This window comes from Neolamprologus brichardi, chromosome 17 (genome assembly GCF_056152115.1).
Source record: "Neolamprologus brichardi isolate AB-2024 chromosome 17, ASM5615211v1, whole genome shotgun sequence".
Classification (NCBI taxonomy): Eukaryota; Metazoa; Chordata; class Actinopteri; order Cichliformes; family Cichlidae; genus Neolamprologus; species Neolamprologus brichardi.
The window spans coordinates 29,661,184-29,678,846 of NC_142120.1; the positions used below are offsets into that span (position 1 = coordinate 29,661,184).

The 17,663-nt window shown below is 39.8% G+C and overlaps 1 protein-coding gene across 1 annotated transcript in view; it reads left to right on the forward strand.

Moving 5' to 3' along the window:
• Window positions 1-16,662, forward strand: part of LOC102781288 (uncharacterized) — a 95,932-nt gene extending 79,270 nt beyond the window's left edge. The window contains exons 4-6 of the mRNA XM_087830554.1: window positions 4,572-4,705; window positions 11,277-11,364; window positions 15,649-16,662. The gene's annotated coding sequence lies outside the window, so the exon portion shown is untranslated. The remainder of the gene's footprint in view (window positions 1-4,571; window positions 4,706-11,276; window positions 11,365-15,648) is intronic.
• The last annotated feature ends 1,001 nt before the right edge of the window (window positions 16,663-17,663 follow it).

Below are 17,663 nucleotides of genomic sequence, written 5' to 3' on the forward strand. Positions count from 1 at the left end.
AAAATATATATCTAATTTAAACATGTTTAATTTTTTTTTTTTTTTTATGTTAGAGAAAACGTTAAGCCCAACATCACGTGTGCCTCTACTGTGATGGTTTTAGTTCAGCACAGCACTGAGCTGCCCCGGCTATCGGCCCAATCTGAAATAACCCCCCAAAATAACGACTCTCTCATTAACCACGCCTGTTTCACAATTTAAATATAAATGAATCCAATTTACAAACCCTTGGCTGCGATGAAGGAGACTCATTTAGAGCCAATCTAAAATTAATGAGGGCATCTGGAGAGAGAGAGAGTGGAGAAGGGGCCCAGTGTGGCTTAACAGATACTGGAGTTAACAAGCTACTGTACTTTAAACACTGGAAAATCCCCATTAATTTTAAAGTTAACACAGCACTGTAGCGTGAATGGTGGAGAAGAGCTTTAATGTTACTTCAAGCACATTACGGTGACATTTTCAGACTGACTCTTGGCCTCTCGCTGTCTTAACCTCCTTTATGTTGTCATACATCAGCGTTTGTCGGTCTCTCCGTAGTCGTGCAGTATTAAATTTTCTAGACGTTTTTTAATATAATGGTCGTGAAAGTGTTCCTGTGTGTACGTGCATTCAACTCTGACACTTCCATCCTGTCGGATTTACAATGAAAAACCAAAGCCCTGAATAGAATAACTCACAGGAATTGAAGGAGGTAATTCTCCTCATGATACGTTTAATTTAGTAAAACTTTGAAACATCTGTATTATTATTGGGTTTTTTTTGTTTGTTTTTTTTACTTTGGTCTCCTGGCTACTTAATGGCACAACAGGTTTGGCAATAAATCTACCCAGGTCGTGGATTTTAGTCCATTAAAACAGTTCTCGCGCCATTTGCAACGTTCCTTTCCCCTCAGCAGCCGATGGAGTGGCCCCAGCAGATGCCAGCCAGCTCCCAGCCAGCTCCCACAGTGACTGTTTGGTTTTGCAGGTTTAATTCCCGATGGGTTCGGGTCTAGAGTGATTAGGCTGAGCCCTAAAGGCCAGCAGGCTTGTCAGGTGTCTCCACACATTAACGTTGTTCTGCTCACACCCTGAGCTGACAGCACAGCGAGGCAGAGGAGGGGCGGAGAGAAACACTGATCCGGTGCGGTGGATGGGACAGAAGGATGGAGAGAAAGGGACAGACTGTATTGTTTGGATTGGATTGTTAGAACTTTTTTAAAAAAAAATTAAAAAGAAGTTTTATTTTCATAATTTCCATGATTGGGTAGAACTTTCCTGACATTTAGGAAGTGACTTTAGCAGATAATCAGTTATGTTAAAGGAGAAAATGACGATTGAAGGCTGGGAGCTCATTCATAGTAAGATAAACAATTTCTGGGTCACTTTAAAAGCATCAGTGCCTTGAATTGTTACTATCAAAACTACACCATCATTTATAAAGTGAATCTTTAAGTTTAAATTGATAAAGACTCAATATAACCTGACTCCCAGGGGCATGTGCTGAAGAGTTGTTCATACAGATATGAATATTTCTGTCGCTGCGTGTAAAGAAACACTTTTTTCCCCTGACTTTTAGTTTCATTTTTCTTTTTGCCAGTGAAGGCAACACACTGGTGGGTGCTACCTCAACATTTTCTTTAACCTTTGACCTTAAAACCAGCTGAGTGACAACATTGCTCACTGTTCCCTGCTGGATTCAAATAAACTTGCATTGTGTCTGTGCACAAACAACTTCCTGCATGCAGACGTGCAGCTTGTTAAAAAAAAGAAAAAAACTCTTCCTGCTTCTGACCTCCAACCCCATCCTACTCCACCCACCTCCACCGCTTATACAGCATGGGAGGGGGTGAAGGTGGCGGTGGATGGGGAGGTGGCGTTAGACATAAGGTTTTGAAGTAGGGGGGAAACTTGTGTCCTCGTCTTAAGGAGTGGAGGAGGTGGACAGGGTGGCGGGAAGAGGTTGGATGAGGAGACCTGCTGAGAGGGCAGCTTATATGCGCTCCACCTTCTTCCTGCCATAACGCTCCCTCCATTTTTTTTCACTGCCTCCTCTAACCCCCCCCCCCCCCCCCCCCCCCCCCCCCCGCCTTTAGCTTCAGGGTAAAGTACATTACATGCTTGCTAATCAAACCTCCATTACAAGTTTGGAGGGAGTGGAGCAAGAATCTTCTTCTTCTTTCCCCTTTCTGCTCACTTCAGTAAACCACCTTCATCTTCACTCGCAAAGCTCTTCTTCACTTGAATGTTATGTAAGTGTCCTTGAAGTATACCAGTGATGTGCTAGCATTTAAACAAGATACAGTTTATTTTCTGGATATTTATTTGAGGAAAAAATAAATACAAGAAGCCAAAATCATCTTCTCTGACTACACGTTGATCACAAGTAGCATGGCAAGCATTCCCTGTAGCACCAGTTACAGGTGAGGGCGAAGAGCACAAACAAGCTCACTAGCCAGGCAGTTGGTCACAACAATATTTTTTATTTGAGTTTACGATTTCATTTGGGGGTTTTCTCACATTCTGACAGTGCTGAAATAAAGATGCCAAAAATTGAATGGTACTTTAACAGGGTTAGAAGCCCACCAAGCAATGCCGTATACCTTATATTGGCAGTAAATAAATATATCAACAAACATATTTAGAATATTGGTGAAATAATGCAGGTAATTTATAAATCTGACATACAATTCTGTTTTCATTTTCCTTTCCCATGATGCACTGTTTGTTTCTTCTTCACTCACCTCTATGCACTCTCTATATGTTCATACACCACTCTGCATTAAATCATTTATTAATATTGCTCTTCACTGTCTTCACACACAGCGGTTTATTCATGTAAAAAGGGAGTTTTTCCTTCCCACTGTCACCAAGTGCTTGCTCATAGACGCTCATTTTAAATATTGGGGTTACATGCACTATGAGGTAATGATGTAATTTGGTTTAATATAAAGGAAATAAATTGAATTCATTTGCATTATTTACATTATTTTGGTGCATTTATTTGATGAACAGCATGTCACTTTAACTTTTTTCCACACTGCACACCTCCATAGTTTAGGATGAGCATGTCAGGTATATGTTCATTATAATAGTTACTATTATTATTATTATTATTATTATTATTATTATTATTATTATTATTATGGGATGTTCAGTTGAAGAAGTTTAATACTTTGCACGTTTATTTAAAAATTAACTCTCTATTACTTTTTCAATCAGGTCATGTCTTATTTTGGTTAGAATTTGATTGTACAAACAGGTGAAAGCAATTTTTGACATAAAATCATTAACAGTTTTATGCTGACTACTTTGTGCTGTTTAGAAGAGTCTTGGCCATGCTTACTGTGTAACAGAATGACTGCCTTTGTTTCTAATCTCATCTCATTTCAGTTACAATTAAGCTAAACTAACAGAAGCTTTGATGGAGTAGTGCTCTGATTTGAATAAGCTGCAAAAGCCTGCTCAGAGCTCTGTGGTCTGCTTAACCATACAGGGGATCAGAGGATGAGGTCTGCACAATACCACAGTGACACATACTGGATCTACTGTACACAATATCTGGACTTACATATCAAAACCGATACACGGGAATACAAAAGAAATAGCAGAGACAGTCTTAAAGAGGTAATTATGCATGTGCTGAACCAAAGCTCAATTACCATTTTTAAGAGCATGAGCTCTCCTGACATAAATAGGCAGCTTTTGAAATGTAATGCCTCGTCTTTGTTGCGCTCTGTAAACATAGGGGCAGTCATATGAGTCCACTATATTATCAGCTATTGTTATGCATAAGCTCCGTGTTGGTAGTGCTATTGACCTTATTTAAAAGACAGAAATCTATAAACACAAAGTCATTTATGAAAAAGTAAACTACAAACTCAAAGTCTGACTGAAGTGTAGATGCTCTGCGAATATTTTCATTTGCATATCCGTCTCCCCGAGTGACTGGAAAATGCATTTTGAAGGCGATTCAAGGTGCAACATACAACTTTATTATTTGGCAACCCCCCAAAAACGTTTCAGTATTATTTAATGCTAAAAATAATTTAGCCTTCTCCTCTCCACTGCCTCTTCTGTTGGTAATTGGATTTAGTGAACACCTGTATGAGTGTAGATTGTTCAGAGGATTATGGTCAGGGAAACCTTGAGTCACAACTAATTACCATCTTTTTCTTGCTCTTACTCTTTACTCTCTCACCCACCCACACACCCACACACACACACACCCACACACACACACATATATTAATACACTCACTGTGTACTTGATTTTTTTTTCTGTAAACGAAACTCAGTTGATGTAATTGCTATTTTAAGGCTTTAGTTAAACCTTTATAGCGGTAGTTTATGAGGCGTGTTGTTATTTTATGATTCTGGTTTCCCTTTACTCTGTCCTGGGTTTACATGACAGATCGTCATGTTAAAGCAATCCAAAAAAAAAAAAGATTGGCCTGAACTTGTTTTTTGTTTTGAGGAATGTAAATTATTGCTGCTCTGCAATTTTTGTTAATCTCAATGTTTTGGCTTCTGCGGTGTTTATGGAAGAGCACTTATTTTCCTGTACTAAACATTGCCCGTGTTTCTCTTTAGAGCTAAGTTGTTGGTCCGCTGTTCCTGCAGAGCCACCCGTGGTGTTGGGGGTCTCACAACATTTCCTCTGTGTGTCCTCTTGAGCTGAGATTGCTGCTTTGAGCCAGCAAGGAAACCAATCGAAATTTTTCCAGGTGAGAACAAGACATTCATGCTGTTGATTCTCTGTTGAAACATGTGCAATGTCATTGAGGTAACAGTAAGCACCTTTAGCTCTGAGATTAGTTTTCTGCAAAAAATTATGGCACAAGGTGAAAATGTCAGTTTTGTCCCCCGACTGAGGCATTTTTTTATTGGACTCTTGTGGGAAATGTTAGTTTATTTATATATTAATCTGTGTTCACAAAATGTGGGTTGTGTCGGAACCTAGTAATATACTGCAGTTCAGCTCCAGGCGATATGTCAAAGATGTGTATTTTTGTGTCTATACTCAAAATTTTTTCATTCGCTTCACTAGAATTAGATGAGTATTCAGTGCTTCTCTCAAAGGCTCCTCGGCTGCAAAGGAAGTCTACTGTGGTTTCAGAACCACTGCAGAGGAGGTTAAGGTGGATGGAGGGTTTCATCAGCCTCAAAGACATGAACCAATAGTTCTGAGTTAAATGCAACTGGAATATAGAAAATCTTTTTTTTTTTAAATTCCAATAATTAATCACCAATGAAAGTATGTTTGGTATAAACATACTTTCATATATATGTCAAGTACATTTTATTTGTCCAGATTCAATGATGTTGTGATGTACCAAAATTTCATGGAAAATTTACAGACTATATAATAATAGAGCGAAAACCTCAAAAATCAGACGGCCCCATACCCAGGAACTGGAATTTGTTCACTTGGCAACAGTGGGAAGGAAACACTGTAACACTCACAATCTTGGACATCTAACGATGATTTAAACAAGGGTTTTTCCTCTAACCTAACAAAAATTCTAACAGTTTATTGTTGCCTGTTTCCTGCTGCTCCTATGCTCCATTTAGTTGGAGAACTTGTTGAGTGCCATTGGACACAGGACAGAAGTCTCCCCTCTCAAGACGCTTCTCAAGCTCTTTAGACCTGTCTTTGAAAGTGGGAACGGAAACAAGCACACAGCCTAATTATGTGGCGTAACATGAATTTAGGTCAGTAAGTAGACGAAGCTGATGACCTAGAGCTAAACTGTCGGACAGCAGAGGAGGACTGAGGACGGGCCAGGGGTGTGTGATAAGTCAGGGGAAGCAAGAAATGAGCTAAAGGAAGAGAGAGTGACATATATAGGGAGGATATTCTCTGTCCCACAATGAAATTTAAGACAGCCGTGTAGCTCTTGACTGAACAGAGACAGAGTCTGTGTGTGTGTGTGTGTGTGTGTGTGTTTGGGTGTGGGTGTGTGTGTGTATACATGAGCAATGAACAGGCTATGCTTGTCCTCAAGGCAAAGAGGTCCAGCGGCTTAAGCTTCATCGGGCATCGAGACAGAGAGACACACTTCATGTGAACAGGTGACATTTCATGAACAGTGAAGACTTGAAGGAGGGAGAAAGTAGATGGGAAGGGGGTGAAGCGGTGGAGCAGCGGGGAGGGAACATGAGGGTAGAGAGGCATCCAGCAGGTGACAGGGGAGGAGCACTAAAGGGCAGCGGACAGTTCACTCAGTCCAGCTTACTGATGTGTTTAAGTAACACTGAAAGTGAAAGATAATCTAAAAAAATAACTCTTCAGTTTTTCTTTACTTTGCGTTACTGCACTGAACTTTCATTAATCTCTGTAAAGACAACCCGCCAAACAAACAGGGCTGTGTAAACTGAGATTGTTTTCTTGGACTTTGCACTGATACTGAACCCAGTAGGCTACTTGTCAGCAAGGGCAACATTTTCCTCTTAACTTAACTCAATGTCCAAAAGAGAAAATTTGTCTCGAGGCAGGTGAAACACACAAAGACATAAATTATGAAAAGAAAGACAAAAAAGAAGAAACAAACAAACTGATTGTCACAAAGAACAATTGGAAATTCAGTTTTGTCTTTTTAAAAGAGAGAAGTAGTCATCATCAGTTGACTCATGCTAAACACGTGAACGTGAGACAAAAGAAAGTGTTGTTGTTGATGTTGTGAAGAAAAGCTCAAACTCTGAAGAGGACGCCTTAAATCATTCACAAATAAAATGACTAATTATTGGTCTGCACACTATTCCAACCCCCGGGTTTTTTTTCTTTACTATTACAATACGCTACTTAATAAATCCTGCTGAAATCATACAGTATAGATGACTGTATCCCCAGATGACAGTGACATTACGGCAATATTTGTTCACAGAATGTTCACCAGCTATTAAACAAGTCATGATAGTTAAACTGTTAAAGCATAACAACTTTAGCCTGGTTTAAAAAAAAAGATTCTCTTACAACATCCTGCCTACTGTATTGTAAGTGCTCGTGTTTGGAAAAAGAAGGGAAAAAAGACCTGAAAAGCAGTGAGAAGTTTCACTTAAAACTTTTACTCTTTCAGCCTTGTGTTAGGGTGGAGGAGTCCCGCTTTTGTTGTCGCTAAATTCAGTTGAAAAGACTTTGTGATTTGCACAGAGAATCCGTTCCTGTCGCAAAATCGCTTCATTCCAGCTCCGAAAATAATGACGCTAATCATCGCAGCAAATATCTGTGACCGTGAGGACTTTAGAACAAAGCGCTGTTGTTTTTCTGCTCCACTGCTGCATCACTTTCTGATGTTGCCACTGAAGCAGGTGCAGTTTTATTTTAAAATTGTGGCCGGTCCAAGGGTTGGTGAGATGAGGATAGGGGGAGGAAGTGAGTGATGGACAGCTAGAGGGGGGTGAGGTGGTGGTGGTGGAGGGGGCGATGGAGGGCAGCAGAAACTTCCCATGCTGGCCTCCCAGTGTGGCTACGTAATGAGGGCAAGGGACACACACACACACACGCACGCACACTCGCAGACACACACTCGAGGCTGAGCATGGCCCCACGGCTGATTAGCGGCACACAAAGGCCCCAAACAGAAGTAGCAGAGAAAACACAATGGGAGCAGGGCCTCAAGGCGTGGTTTACTTCTGCCCCGAGGGAGGGGGCGAGAGAGGTAGAGAGAGAGAGAGGGGAAAAGAGAGAGAGACATGGTCCCACTGTGCTGGATAGGCAACAAGAGGCAGGGAGGAGGGGGTTCAGTGGGGTTAGAAAAGTGACAGAAGCAGAGAGGAGTTTTGTTTTTGTCCTGATAAAGACATGACGAATTTTTGCCGAGTTCTGTTCAGTGAACTTCGGCATCAGGTGACTTAAAAAACACGAATCCTGCGATAGTGAGCTAGCAAATATTAACGGGTGGGGAAGGCTGATTAGTGCAGTTCACAGGGAGAAAGAGTGCGCATGCCTCAATATTTTCCCCACTCCAATTAAATCATTTCTGGCCAGTACTTGTGCTTTTTTTCCAAGTTGTAATTTACACAACTTACAAAAGTGTGATTTACACTAGAAAATCAATTTTACTGCTTTAAATGCTAAGCAGGGGCCACAATTTGAGTTTTAAAGCTATCAGACAAAAAAAAACACCAAGACAAAAAAAAGTTCAAAAGTTGTGTGTTATTAGATCCTAAATATAATTCCTTTAAGACTGCACGCTAACATATATTTGAGTAATTTTATTACTCACTGTGACTGTGAGGTGGGTCAAATCAAAATCAAATCAAAATTTATTTATATAGCACATATTAAAACAACAGTGTTGACCATAGTGCTTCACAGTCAGTAAAAGCATGAGACCATTAAAACAAACAATAAAAGAGGACAACAAACAATAGGTAACAACACAACAAGCTAGACCAGCCAACTAGACAGAATCAAAAGCCAAAGTAAAAAAATAAGTTTTAAGACGTTTAAGACTGGATAGACTCGGCAGTACGAATATGAACAGGTCGCGCTAGTCTTTTAGTGCTTCTTTCTCGCCTTTTACTAACTTGCAACACATTCCTGCTTCTGTCCTTCCCAGAAGAAAGTTAGAAGAAAACTGTCACGTTAGACCATCCAAACGTTCCTGCTTAACTCTAAAATCTTTTGTCTGCCTACTTTCACTCCTACGCGGGCCCACTCCCACCTCTGCAGGTCGTGCCCACTGCCTCCTCTTTCTCTCTGTCTGTCAATGCACGCACGCACCGCACACACATGGACACACCTGCAGTCTGTATAACTCCATAAACTAGTTAAGATAAGTAATTGGTGTGTTTGTCATAAATTCACAGTAAAGGCTGTGAGTATAATAAACTGCTCTCATTGGACGTTCTTGATTATTATTTTTTCATTCATTTATTCACAACTGCCCCCATTACTGATTCACAAACCCTTCCGCGATATACTTCAGTTAACTTTATTTAAACATTCATCCATCCATTTTCTAAACTGTTACACCCACAGGACACCTGACATTAAACATCCCCAGTGTGTTTTGAAGGTTATTTTATGCTTTTATGTTAAGTATTTTTTCTATTTAATGGCAGTGTGTTTTTAGTTGAGTAACATTTCAGTTATGTAACAGTAATTCTGCTTTAGTAGCAATTTTCATTACACTTTCCACTATTATTAATAGAGACTTCCCCTCAGAAAAACGCTCACGCTGTCATTTATGCTTGATGTTATTAAATCCTACACTGCAAAAAATATGCATAAAAACATGGAAAATGTCCTTGTAAATTTCTGATAGTACGTTATCGTTTTTTGTAAATGGAGGTTTCTGTAAATGGTGAATTTGTTGTGTTTATAAATTTATTTATGTATTTATTGTATTGTATGTTCACTTCAAACCAAAGTCTTTTCCTTACATTAACCAAGAAGTGCTGCTAGCTAAACCTAATCAAATGGTGAATGACAATAAAAGTTACTGGGGAGTAAAAGTTCATTCATTTTCTTCTGTTTGCCCTCATCAGGGTGTTTTGGGGGTGCTGGAGTCTATCCCCGCTGCCATAGGGTGATAGGCAGGGTACACCCTGGACAGATCACCAGTCTGTCGTTAGGCTATATTCACACCTATAGCCAGTTTAGAATCACCAGTTAACCTCACCCCATATATGTCATTGGGAGAAAACCAGAGTTTTCAAACCCTGCAGACATGGGGAGAACATGCGAGCTCCACACAGTAAGGCCCCAGCTGCTGGACCTACAGGACCTCCTTGCTGTGAGGTGCTGGTGCTAACCACCGCCCAAGGGAGTAAAAGTGCAACTCAAAAATGGTAGAAAGCCGCAAGACTGGAGCCGGGTGTGTTTGTGAAACCACAAACCCACCCGCCTCCTGATGTGGACTCTCTGGGTCCTTTGGAGTGAAACAGCACTGTATGTCATTTTAGGAAGGCTTACTCACGTGGGCCTTTTCAGACAGTAGAAACAAATGACCGAGACGGTCGTTTTAGTCACACAACTCACTGTACATGTAAGAAAAGCTTATAGCATGTTGCTCGTTTATCACAGGACCGCACTACAAAATCAAAGCCTAACGACCTGTCACATGAGCGTTACATGGCGTGAAGACGACAATGAAATTCGTGAACATAACACAACAAACCAGAGACATTAATCAACCTCACGGTTACACGAGTGTCATTGCTGCAGCTTTTAATTATGTAACATTGCTTTGTACACACATTCCCTTAATCTTTGTACATGGGTACAAAGACATACCTTGTAATTAGCAGCATCAATTTTCTCATGCACAGAATAGGTTGGATGACAATGGCCGTAATTTCTATTCCAGAATGACTGAAAATAGAAGAATGCTGGTAATGACAAATAAACATTTTATTATTACAAATGTGGTGGAAAGGCTTTTGAAGAAGTGCATTAGAGAAAAGGCCAAGATTATAATGTGAGACAAGTCCGTTGACAATTGGTTTCAGGATTTTGGTGACTAAAGACTGCCTGTTTTAAAAACGGGACAACTCTCTGATGGCCACAACTCCAGTTTATACACCATCAATTTGAATACAACAGGACGCCGAATGTTATCTCAAACTCAGGGCTGCTCCTGAGTTTCTTGCTGCCTTACCTGTCTGATTATTGGGGTCTCCTTTATTATTGTAGGCTTTTGACCCTACTATACGAAGCGCCTTGAGGTGACTGCTGCTGTGATTTGTCTCTATATAAATAAAGCTGAATTAAACTGAGCCTTTCATGACTAGCTTTGCCATCTCGTCTTGCTTTCTTGAGGATTTTAAATTGACACATATTCCAGCTAGGGGATTCAATGACTCTCCGTCCATAGACTTTGTTTTACGTAGGGCAGCCTAGAGTTGCACTGACATGCCTCAGTGAAGTCTGTCACAGTGTTACCAAGACTATCAACTGTGCCCATTATTACTAGCTGCGCAGGAGTTATTGCTCTCTAAAGCCATTCAAATAATTCAAATAATACTCAGATACGGATATACTTTAGGTTTACTGTTTTTCTGGTTTGTTAAATGTCAAAATGAATACATTGCCCTACATAAATATTAATAGATTCTTCTGAGCATACGTCTAATTGATAATGGCCCATAAATTCAGTGCGAAGCCATAAAGTTAAACATAGACACATGCAGTATTTTAAATCATGGTTGTTTGAGTTATTGCTACCAGAGAACATGCTGAGAGCTTTATAATCATACCAGCAGCTCTTTGCATAGATTACTATCTACATATTTCTACAGAGAATGAATATTATATGGCAACGACTAATGAACACGGCCCTCTTTTCACAGAGGGGAGCAGCGGCTGCTGTAATCTCCACTGTTCAATTAGCTGAAGTGACCGGGACGCCACCTACACTTCATTAGCTGGAAGGCGAAGGTATGGAATTAACCTCTTTCTCTCTGTGACTGTTTCTTTCCTTTCTCTGTTTCTCTACATCCCCATTTTCCTCATTCCTTGAGAAATATTGTGAAATATTGTCACAGCACAAGAATGAAACTATTTCAGATTAGCTTCTATCAGTTAAAACACAATTTTCTCTTATTTTACGTTTAAAATAGAAGCTTTTTGGATATTTACTCAGAAGCAACAGAGAGAAAAGGAAAAGGAGAGTGTGTGTGATTGTGTGTGTGTGTGTGTTTGAATGGGGGGTATAAATCCACAAAGACAATTTAGATTTTCCAGCTTCTCGTCCTGTTTTTCCAATTACTTAATGCTATTTAAATACACCAGAGCTGACACACACACACACACACACACACACACACACACACACACACACACACACGTGCACACATTAATGGTCCTAAAATAAGTCATGCAGTAATTGTATTTGATAAATCATAAAGGGAGCCCATCAGAGGAAAGCTAGCTGTAATAAAATGATAAACTAGACAATTAGGAAAAAAATCCCCGGCCTTTAATTTCCTAAACACACTCTGGAGAGAGACCGTTTAAGCCGGAGCGATTCGACGAGATGCTCACCACATTATTTCCTCTTGTATCTGACACACTGAATTACGCCACAGGGCTCTGAAATGTCTGTAGCATTGGCAGAGCACTGCAGATCCACACAGACAGACAGACACACACACACAAAGCTTGTTCACATCTTCTCAGTCGGGTGTTTTCCAGTTTCATATGACATTTGTCCAGCAAAGACCTCAATACAGTATGTAAACAGCAGTAGTGCCCAGATACTTTATACAGTTTTTATGTTTCAAAAGCAGTCGTTTACAACAGACTACTTCATATTACAAACACAATTTTAGAGGAAGAACATTCAGACGGTCTTTTGTGAGCAAGCACTTGGCAACAGTGAGGAGGAAGAAGTTCCTTTGAACTGGAACTCCTTTCCTGAGCCAGGTTCAGAGAGGGGGGCCATCTGGCATGAGGGGATTAAAAAAGAGCAAAAGGAAGAAACCATGAAAAACAACATAAACAATGAGAAAGAATAGATAAAAGTTAATTACATTCAAAAGTGCCATAATTCAGATTGTGTAACCAACTTACTTACTTTAAACTTTAGTTCTAAAAGTGGATGTGTACTCTAAAACAAATATTTAACAAATATTTATTTATATTTTTATGTAAATTTCCCAATATGACCAATATGGTGTTGTAATATACAAAAACTTTGTGCTGGGTTCAGGTTTCAGTATATTTTCAGCAAAGCAGGGAAAAAATAAAGCAAAAATGGCACTTTTCCCCATTGCTCTTATTGTAACAGCTAATACACTCAGATTCTTTATCTTGACAATAAGAAAAGCCTGAGCTGTTTAACAAAATAGAAAACTTTCTTTTAAGAAGTGTACAGATCACTTTTGTCCTTTGTTTTTTACATCCTGCTACAGACAATAGACTTCATTGTCTGCAGACTACTGTGAATTTATTTTGTCAGCAACGGTAAAATATTTAACAAGAGATTACGACTGCGACAATATGACAAGCATTTTGCAAGCTGACAAAACTTCTGGTGCAGATTAGCTCTGAAAGGTTTGCTGCTAATTTAGCATTAGCTTTTTTAAAGTTTTTTTTTTTAGCTACCTCTTCTTTTAAAAAAGTTTCTAGAAAAACTTGACAAAACCCAGTTTTGTTCGGCGCAGCCCTTCAGTTTCTAATGGCGATGGACTCTAAAATGACTTTATCATTAACTTATTTAGCTTATGTGCAACATGAAAATGGGCAATTAGCTCTACAGAAAAAAAAAACTTAAGCTAACCTTACTAGCACACCGTACCTGATGGACAGCTACTGCTGAACTGCCAAAATTTCAGGGTGGAGCATTTGGGGAGTGCGAGTATGTGACCATAAATAGATCCGTGGCAGTTTAGTTCCCAGGGCGTACTGCTCTGAGGACATTTCATACCAAACTTAACATTGTGTTCTTCATGCTTCAGGACAAATACGCCTACTGATACACCCATAATTTCTGTTCCTCCTGGGAAGTGACCACAGCAAACAATATTTACTACTCTCAACAGTTGCTCTACTTTGTGGCACTTTAATTTTGTTATGAAATTTTGAGATCCGGTGATATTTGTTTAACCGTTAATGGACAATAATGGACAACTATGACATCTAAAAAAGCTATAGCTAACACGTAATGATTACTGGATTACAGTGACACATGGGATTTGTTGAAAGCAACGGCAGAAGAGAACATGACAGGACTTATCCTTTAAGTCAGAAGCAACTCTGTAGTAAAGTTCTTTCATGTAAGGTGTTATTATGTTTCTGCTTCACATATAATATTCACCATCTGCTTGTAATGTGGTTGGTTGATGAGAGGGTTCCTTGTAGCACAAACTGTGTGTGTATGTGTGTGTCAATGGCTTATGAACAAATGTTGCTCAGGTGAAGTTTAATTATATATAAATACTGTATCTTAGCCCCTCATATGATGCCATTTCATTGTCAGGCTGTCCAACAGGAGCACAGGGATATTTCCTAGTGGCCCGAGGATATTTTGGACGCCATGAGCAATCAACATGACGAACTCTGACAGACCATCTAGAATCCATGCAACAAGCACAACGTTCTTGCTCTTGGCCCTCAGTTTGATCGCTCTCCCTGCGATATCCATAGCATGAGGGTGCACACAAATTGCTAGGAAGGGATCATGCCATTCAAAAATGTAAAAAGTTTAAAACTCCCTGTCAGAATGTTATAGAGAGAAAAATCAGTATAGGAAGTTACTAAGTATACAGGCATTCACCAACTACTGTGTGACAAGTGTGCCACAAACTTGAAATGCAGAACATTTGCATTCAAAGTAAAATCGTGCTGGTTACAGCAGTAAGGCACAACTTTTACTATGAAGGCTCTCCGTTTCCAAATTCTGTTGCATTTTTTAGTATCACTGCTGCTCAAAGAGTAGTTGGCAAGTGTTTGCAGACAAGCTGGCATCTTCCATGTAAACCATGGGCAACTGTGGCAATCTGCTAGCAACCAAATCAATCACAAGAAAGCTTTGTGGCCAGTTTCACCCAGAGGCAGCTAACAACCTCTCACCAGCTGGTCGGGAATTGCACATTTTTCACATTGACAACTGGTTGTTGTCAGCGTGTCTATGACTGGTCCCTACACCTGTGTAACTCAGGCCTTAGATGGAATTTTGGTTACTGTACTGTTGTTCTTGTTCTACTCTCTGAGCTAAATAACGTTCCCATGTCAGAGTCAACATCAGCACTACCAGCACTACTACTAATAATAAATATATATTTATATGTAAAATAAAAGTATTGATTATTTGACCACAGTAATTAATAAAAGACTGATTTTTTGATATTGTGGATAGTCTACAAAATTAACTGCCCCCTGCTCTTTATTCCTCATTCATTGCCAAATAACTTTATAGAGAAAAGTGTCTGTACATAAGTATATTCAAGATTCTGCGATTCAACATGGCCACTCACGATAAGGTCACGTATCAGGTTGATGGAACCTTAGCTAAGCACGCTTACAGCAACAAACCCTGTATTGTCACAGGATGACATTAACTCTCTGAGGCACGTTTTTTTTCTTCATGGCTGAATAAAAATCTCATTCCTCGCTGACTTCTGGCTGAGACAGGCATGACGGTGTGAGATCAGCGCCACAAAGAGTTAAAAAAAAAAATCAGATCTTTTGGGTTCCTCGTGTAAATGCAGACAGACTGTGTAGGTGTGTGTCTGCGAGTGTGTGGCGTAGGTGCTGCTGTGTAAAATAACATGGAAAAGGTGATTTTCCACTATAGTGAGGTTTCCACAGTGAGTTCCCCCAGGCAGCAGCAGAAACATGATTGAATTTTGTGTGTGTTTGTGTGTATGTGTGTGTCTGTGTGTGTGAGAGTGAGAACAGCGGCTTGACTCGACTAAGACGCCTCACCCCTCTGCTGCACCTCCACCACAGTCTAATAGTATTTGAATTCATTAAGTATGAGAAAAATGTTGTTATTATTTTTTTACAAATACACGTCATCTTTATTGTTTAACAGTAAGAAACACAAGCTTATCTCCATAATTCCTCAAAAGCAGAATTTCCAGAGCTGTGATTTCTTCACATTACATCACACTGATGATGCTAGACGAGAGAGAGCGAGGAAGAACGAGGCATTATTTTTACACAGACCGATTTGTTGCTGACAACACGCCACAATCCTGTTTCTCTGTCTCCTTGTAGGTGATGCTGACGGTGTAACATCAGGCGAGTACGAGAGATGGAGAAGATGCTGACGTTTCCCAAAAAAACCCCACACAAACCTACACGGACACACACATGCAGGCACACAGTAAATGGGAGTCTTCTGTCAGGAGTGTGAGTCATTCCCTAGTGTAGAAAACTGAATTAAAGTGAATCAGGCTGAACTGAAATGACCTGAGCTGAAAAGAAGGCTTCAGCTGGACAGCTCTCTGAAGGTGCTGAGGGAAAAAAATTAGATGACAAATAATTTGGAAATAATGCAGATGGCACACTGTGGTTTCTCGAGGTGGCCTCGCTAGATTTCCTGTTCTGCATTCACTTATTTCCTTTTTTCATTTTCATGTTTACATTACCTTCTATAACATTTATTAAACTGTACGTCTCCGGACTCTCAGCCTTTGTGTCCGATCTGTTTTTGTATTTGAGCTTGTGCCATAACCATCAAAAGTGTACATTAGTGCACTGTGACATTTCCTTTTTTGTCTGTGTGCCAGCAGTCTGTTCATTATTGTGGAATTAAATATTAGACACAGAATTAGATTTTTAAAAATAAATCTAGAGGCTATTTTAAGCTAGCTGGTGCCGTTTCGTTTCAAATCGTTTGTTTTTCTTTTTAACCACAACTGCACAAAATTAGTCTTGCTTAATATTTTGTAATGATGGCAAATTATGGTTTTCCATCTGAGCTTCACACTTGATTCAATTAAAGAGTGTTTGGATAACCGGTACAGCAGATCTGCTCTCTAAGCAACTCCAGATTCAGTGACCTTTGCATTTTGAGTTTAACTGAGACATGACAAGAAATAAAACAAGTATGTGTTCAGTGTGATCGTGCCAGTCATAAGTTACTTCTTCACAAGCTGATTTTTGACATGGTTTAAATGTGGGTTTAATCACAAACTCTTCTTTTTTTATTGTACCTTCTTGTTCTTGAATCTTGCGCTCCACTGTGTAAAAGATCAAATAAAAATTAAAAAAAAACATTGTGAAAGACTCCTAATGTATTAGTGTTTCATTTATATGTATATGTATATGTATATGGCGTGTAAAAACATATACACTAATACATCCAAGCAAGTGTTGTGAATTCAGACACTAAATCACTGCAGACTAGTACAGAGGGACAGTAGCTTCTGGCTATCTGCTGCACTGAGTGTAAATGATCGCATAGCTGTGGTTATAAGTCACAGTCATACATGCTGCTGATGGAAGCTGACACCCAGGGTGTGTGTGTGTGTGTGAGTGTGTGTGTGTGTGTGTGTGTGTGTATGAGAGAGACAGAGAGACAGTCATTTTAGACTCATCGTGTCACTTCCTTTCCCTTCTGTGCATTCTCTCTTTCCTCCTCATCCTCGATGCCTCGGGTGATGAAACTGACTCTGTTACATCAGAACAAATGACTCCTACCCCCACCTATCGTCCTGCCTGGTCCACACACACATACACACACACACACACACACACACGTATTTGTTCTCACTTTAGACCCACATTAGTGTGTTTAACCTTATTGATAAGGTTTTGCCCATTGATACAAATCAGGATGATCCATCACTGATGCCTCTGTTTAAGGGGTGGAGAGGAGTTGATAGTGATGGATGGCAGACTAATCAGTAAACACAGTGACCTGAAGAGCACTGAGACACACACACACACACACACACACACACACACAGCCATACAAACATAGTGACAATGGCTTTAGTTTCACTAAACCCTTTGATTAACTATGTGTTTTCTTACATGACAAGGCAGTAATATTTATAGGGAATTACACTGGTGCACAAGAATCAAAAGGAAGTGGCAAAATGTCAGAAATATAAAATTCACATTGAGGAAAACCAGCCAATAATCAAATAGGTCTCAGAGACTACTGTAAACTTCTGTTTTTAATGTTTATATAGTTGGAGGACACGGAAACCTGATGACCAGTGAAGTGAGAGCAAACCAGACTGATTGTATGAAAGTAGCTGTTTGATAAATAACAGCCGAAG